The 6,335-nt window shown below is 51.5% G+C and overlaps 1 protein-coding gene across 2 annotated transcripts in view; it reads right to left on the bottom strand.

Moving 5' to 3' along the window:
• The window catches only part of Cad96cb (protocadherin Fat 4-like Cad96Ca), a 381,477-nt gene that overhangs the window by 350,574 nt on the left and 24,568 nt on the right, over positions 1-6,335 (bottom strand). Inside the window, exon 1 of one of the 2 annotated variants that reach the window (XM_077698390.1) lies at positions 822-879. The exons of the other annotated variant lie outside the window; for it this stretch is intronic. The gene's annotated coding sequence lies outside the window, so the exon portion shown is untranslated. Of the gene's footprint in view, positions 1-821; positions 880-6,335 lie in introns of those variants that run through there. 2 annotated transcript variants of the gene reach the window in all.

The raw sequence follows: 6,335 nt of genomic DNA, 5'->3' as shown, positions 1-6,335 counted from the left end.
GCTACCGACGCGGATCCGGTAACGTTGCACCATTCAAGCAAATACGCTCTACACGCCTTGTCTGGGATAACTTTCGGCTCGTCAGGAGTCGCTGGCGCATATATTTCCTTCGATTAGCACCCTCATATTCGCCTATTTGACCTTCAAATTATCACCATCGTCAAACTCTAGCAGCGTGGCACACTTCGTGTATACTTCCTCCGCTGCTCACCATCATCTGCACTTGTGGGTTGTCTTGTTGGGGCTGCTGAGCGGATAGACAGGTTGGCTTTTTCTGTGTATGTCGTGTACTAAGCTTTATTACGAACCTTCACAAAAAGTGCGCTTCGCGGGAGCGCGTTTATTTTCTTTGCTCGTGCGGGGTAATGTAATGAACAATCTTCCTTTGATTACTTCTAAATACGGCCCCATTTGCTGTAACGTGCAGCCATGGGCAAATGAAACACGAACACGAATATATGAACCAAAAGACTCAAATAGCGTGATTTCTCTCCCTGCAAGGCAAAATGACGGCTGGCTTAGCTACAAAAACAAATTTGGGAATAGTGGCTTTTCAAAATAACCAATAGCGCACCATTATTGGACCTCGACGAACAGTAATCTTCAATATAGCGTGTTGCGGTTCATATTTCCGTGTTTGCATTTCATTTGTCCATGCCTGTACGTAAAAGAGTCTTGACACACAAACACTGCTTAGCTAGGAAGCTCAAGGAACACAAATGAGATTGTTCAAGGAAACAATATGCCGCTGCTAAAAAGGCATATTGGTTGCAGGTAAGCCACGAACTCTCATCTCCGGAAACTAGCACAGCGAATTTTACCGCCTACTATCTTCATACCAAGCCTCAGAAACTGAAGCTCCTTGACGGCCATAAGAAGCCACACATGGGGAAAGTGCAGGAAGCAAGGTGTGCAGGATGCGACACATTTGCCAAAGGTACACACCTTCACGAAGAAGTGGCAAGAGTGAACGGTTGGTAGCCGCGAGATCGTGATAAAACCCCACAGCCACGCCTTTCGCTTCGACGAGAAAGGCACGAATATTCATGACAGGCCGGGGCTGCCGCTCCCCTGCAGCGAATGCTCTCCGGTTGTGTGAGGCCTGAAGAGGACAATGCAGCCGCCTCTTTCTGAGCGTGCACCAAGGAAGAAGCGTGCGCGAACTGACGAAGTGAGCGCTCGATGGTTCCTTTCGCGTCAACAGCCTTGAAGGGTGTACGGATCATGTCTTCCGGAGTCGGCGGCAGCCCTTGCTTAAGAGGGTGAAAAAACCCTTCAATCATCTTTTTCCGACCAAACAAGGAGAAAAGTAATAACAGAAATAAACAAAACCAAATCACCGAGCTGTGCTAGAAGAGCGCGGGACACGTAAGAGTGTACAGCATACTCATTTTTATAGAAGTGAGTATACAGAAGTGAATGTACAGAATTTCCACTTATGTATGCGTATACAGAAGGGGAGCGTCACACCCAATAGGGGCTCCGCTCGTAGTAACGATGAGTATACATATATGTATATGTAGACAACTTGTATGCGCTCGTGGAAGAGAAGAGCGGGAATTAATGACGCGGCGCTTATAATTGGTAAACGAGAGGCGCAACCGCGCGCTTCGTCGCTGATGAACCGCTTCCTGGATTCCTTCCGTGGGGCCGAACTTCGCGCTAGAACGAAAGCGAAGCCCGAATAAGAGCGCCGCTACGAGGGAGTGATCACCGCATAAACCACCGGACGTGAGTTGGGGGCCTGTGCGCGACCTGTACTTACCTCCTGGCCACAATGCCTTCCGCGCGCAGTACCCGATCTTTGTGTTCCCCCACCCACCCCTTTCTCTCCGTATCTTCTATCTTTGAACTGCACTGGCGCATTTCTTTTTCCCACTAGTGGGCAAGGTCGTTCTCTGCTGAGCAGCTTCTGCTAAAGGCGCACCGGTTGCCTTCGTCCATCCGAATGCGTGCGCTTAATGAGTCCCGTTGGAGGAACTGCAACGAAGCAGCCACTCTTTTGTATTCTCCTCCTCCTGTGCCGTCTGCGACTGCTTACCTCCTCCTTTCCTTTCCATGAAATCACCTGGAGGTTTTGGGCCTGACGGTACCAACGAGCCTGAGTACCCAATGGTACGAAGGATCGAGGAATGGACATTCAGTCGCGGTGGATCTGCTGCCTCGTTGAATATTTCGCGTCTAGAGGCCGCGAGCGTTACTTGGGCCAGGCTGGGCCATTGTGACTGCCTTACCCGGTCAGAAGATCTATTCTGAAAAGAAGCATCGCTTCTCATCTATCTCCGCCTCACAGCCGGTGTTGACAGAGCTGCTGTCGAACGCTGCCTGCTCTCTGCGGCTGCTTCGAACGCGGTAAACATAAATAGCACCATTCTTGGCGTCATCGTGTTAACACGCACTTTAGCTCAGTTGATATTAAGAGCTGTTTAACAGGTTCGGTATAGGGCTGGTCTAGTACGAAGCGGGTGCCCTTTCAAAATACCTCAAGGCTCGCTTCAAGAAGCCCATTGAGGATCTGTACTCTACGTTCCTCCCCCCTCCCTCCACTACCTATCTGTCTCAGACCCAGGACCTTCCTTTGGTCAATAAACGGTGGACAACAATAAGTGATTTTTCGCGAACATCAGCTTACTCACTCTTCTTACTTCTTATCAGAGAGAGAGACAGAGAGAGAGAGAGAGAGAGAGAGAGAGAGAGAGAGAGAGAGAGAGAGAGCAGCGCCTTTATTGCATTTCTATGCGCTGTGATGGCTTCTCAGTACAGAAGTCCAAGCGTCGTCTTTGCACGCTCTTCTTTCCCAAATTATGTTCAGCAAGGGCCGACCTTGAACACATCCCATGCTGCCTACCCCATGTGCTGCCTACCCCTTCAGGTGAGCAGCACATTTCAAGCACTACACATCACTTCCGCGGAGCGGTGAGAGACCGTGCTGCTCAGTTCCGAACCGGACGTTCAACTCCACGCTGTCCAGGTGGCCAAAGGCGCCGCCAGGGCTCAAGGACTCCTGGCCGTCGTTTGAGCGGGGGAGATCGAAGAGGACTCCCGCCTCCCTTCCTTCCTAACCCCCGTATCGGATACAATAAAGTTACGCACTCCCACTCCGTGCACTGAGAACGAACCGCGCTGAGTAGCGGTGCTGCCTTGTGGACGCCGCGGGAGAAGGTCGTCGCGGCTCCTTTGATTTCCGCGACCACGTCTTTGTTCTGCTGTGGGACCGCGCGCTTCAACCAACCGTAATCTTCCTGCTTGCGCGAGTCACTCTCGGTTCCTGACAGTTTGGCTAGTGTACGACCTGTCCCTGTTCTTCTCTGAGAACTGTAATCACCATCGCAGGAGCGGAAGCATCGAGAATGCTGCGCGCAAGGGGAAAGAGAAAGGCTCGCCGTCGTTCGGCACGCTTGTAAGCTGTCGGATGCGTGACTACCATACGTACACGAATCGTTCTGACAGTTAGGGCCCCGGTGGCTGCCAACAAGGGAGAAGCGATATTGGTATGAGATGCATCGGCAAAGCGTTGGCCGTCGGAATGTGAGTGCTCCATCGCTAGAAAGAACGTCGGTTTATTTCGAAAAGATTATATGAGGAGTGATGCTATAGCGTTTCGAATATCAGGCAAAAACAAAGTGACCGCAACACGAGTTATTTTCGACCTTTCAACCACGCGTGGCTAAACTTGAGGCAGTGGCTGGTTACATGTATGCCGTTTTTCCCGCGTAGACGTTAGCGTGCGTCTACCGACGCAGTCATGAGGTACTGGGGTTCCCCGCATCAATCTAAATGGGGCGGCAGTGCTCTCGACAACAGCGATATTCCGTTTCGAGATAGGTACAAGCCCGGCACTTCCGTTACGATGTAGAACGTGAATTGAACGAGTTTATATGGCACGCCACGCCCCTAGACCAAGCTAAAGGATACAAAACTTCTCTCATTTACGAAAGGAAAGCGTACAATTTTTAATGAAAGAACATTTTAGAGCAAAAATATATCACGTATCTGGGAAAAATGCTTCCCTTTGGTGGGGTTCGAACTCAGGCCGTCCGTGCCAATAGCCGCGATCCTGCACCTAAACTACTGAGGCCGAACAACATTTTCGCCAAGTGTGGCTCAGTCGAGCGCCTCGTGCGGGCACAGCACACTGCCCCCTCCCCTCCTCCGCCGCACACTTTCGGAGAGCGCTGGCTCGCGCCACCGCGGCGAACAGCCCTTCCCTCACAATTTCGCGGCACTCGCCTACTTTGCTGTCTTTCAAAGTTCGCTTTTTCTTTCGCTCGTCGGTCCAGCCATCGTTCGCTCGGTCATGACGACGGCGACGCGGATCAGACCACGAACGGGCGACAAAGGGCTGCGCGCTAAAAGAACAAATCACGCTGGCGCTGTTTAAGGCAGGCGGCGGGCGAGCACTGCGAAGGCGGGAAATTTGAATTGCATCGGGTGGTAGTAGTGGGCGGATAACGGCGCCACAGCCCATTATGACGAATCACTGCTCTGAACTTACGACAGCTTTCAGATTGAGTGGAACGGCTTTAATTTTGTGAAAGGTTACGGTCATTTTCGCCACTAAGAGCGTCCTTCGGAGCATCTTTGGCCCGGCTGCTTTCCGCGGGCCTGCAACTGAGGGACGCTTTAGGTCCATAATCGTGCCCGTGTCCCTAACGTGCCTCTCGCTTACAAAAGCTCTTACTTCAAATCTACGAAGCATGAGTCTTAGTCAGACCCTGTAAATAACTAGAAGCATGTGTGCACTCATCATTATCATCATCGTCGTCATCGTAACGGCCTTCATCTGACGTAGCAGGTCAGGAAGCTTTGTAAGGCGGATATCACCAGTCACCGCGACACCACGACTCACATTGATCCAACTACGCTATCAACCGACACCGTATTCAAAATTTTTCCTGTTCGCACAGCCAAAGATTGGAACGATTTCCCACAGGAAGTGTCTCAGTTTAGAGGCTCGGTACAATTCCGACAATCGCTGTCAAAAATACGCGTGCATTCGTCGATGAACGCTTTTTCCCCGATGGCCTCTCGCACGTTTTCGATCATCTACATTTCTTTAAAATTGTTTTGGTCCTTCGTTTGGCGTCCTAAACATTTCTGTCATTCCTTCCGCTTTTTATGTTTTCCCCTTGGGACGCCCCCCCCCCCTTCCTCCCCCATTCCCAGACACACTTTTTCAATTCAATTGTTTGTGAACTTCTTCGTTGATATCTCGCGTGGTTTGTACCAGTGATTTTCATTCTCAGGTCACGCCTCATATAATGGCTGTTGTCTAGGCTGTTGTGCCAGAGTGCCCGGCCCAAATTTGTTGCACGGGGTGACGGGCCAACAGCGGGGCCGATTCACGCCTCGTCAAAACCAGACCAAACCGGCCGCGGCCGACAGGCCCAAACTTGCACCGCCGAAGAGTCGCCTCTCCCTTTTTCGTGGCGGCGGCTCGGCCGAATCATGCATCGGGTGAACGACCGGCAATCGACAGACCACTACTTGCTTGGAGGCGGCTTCGCTGAGACGGTGACGGTGTCGCCTTCCCTTTCCCCGTCGGGGCGGTTCGGCTGACGCAACCGCCTCGCCTCCATTTGTGGGATTTCAAACTTCGGCCAGCGAAAGTCCTGATTAGAGCGATTCAAACCGCTCGCTGCTACAACGGACTTCTGGGGGTATAAAAACTCGCCCGGAGGCACTTATCGTCGGCATTCTTCGGCGGCACTTTTCGGATGCACCGAGTGGAGAGGTGCTGTCGCCTTTGTGCGAGCCACGTAACACTGTCGTTACCCTTGTACATACTGTATATGCTTCAACTTTTCGTCGGCTCGAGAACTTCATCGCTCTGCTCTGCGCAGCGTCGATAGCGGTCGGAGCAGGGTAACGTCGCTACACCGGTGACTGCGCTCGGATGGCCAGTCGCTACAGTGGAGGCTGCGGTGAGATTGCCCAGTCGCGACAGTGGTGACAGCGTCGGAATGGCTGATTCCCAACATCTGTGACAAGCTGGGATGCGAGTCACAACATTGGTGACTGCGGTGGGATGCTCAGTCCTAACAAATCCTCTGAGATATTAAAATAAATAAATAAATAAATAAATAAATAAATAAATAAATAAATAAATAAATAAATATGTTCGCACGTGTGTCCAGAACAACGGCCATAGCCATCATCATAACATGCTCGTGAACGAAGGGGTGCGCCACCCACCATCTTTCCCCTCGTCACGTAAGACAGCGAAGGGAGTATTTCTATTAAACGATACAAACACTAAGCGGCAGGGGTCTGAAATTCCGACAACGCTGTTATAACAACAGCGGGCGAGGAGCCGCCTGCTGCTCCCCTGCTCG

The sequence above is a fragment of the Haemaphysalis longicornis genome, unplaced genomic scaffold (genome assembly GCF_048455015.1).
Source record: "Haemaphysalis longicornis isolate Haplotype H1 unplaced genomic scaffold, Haemaphysalis longicornis Haplotype H1 scaffold_2, whole genome shotgun sequence".
NCBI classification, from domain to species: Eukaryota; Metazoa; Arthropoda; class Arachnida; order Ixodida; family Ixodidae; genus Haemaphysalis; species Haemaphysalis longicornis.
The sequence above is the reverse complement of the archived record's forward strand: the minus strand, read 5'-3'. Positions and strand labels throughout refer to the sequence as shown.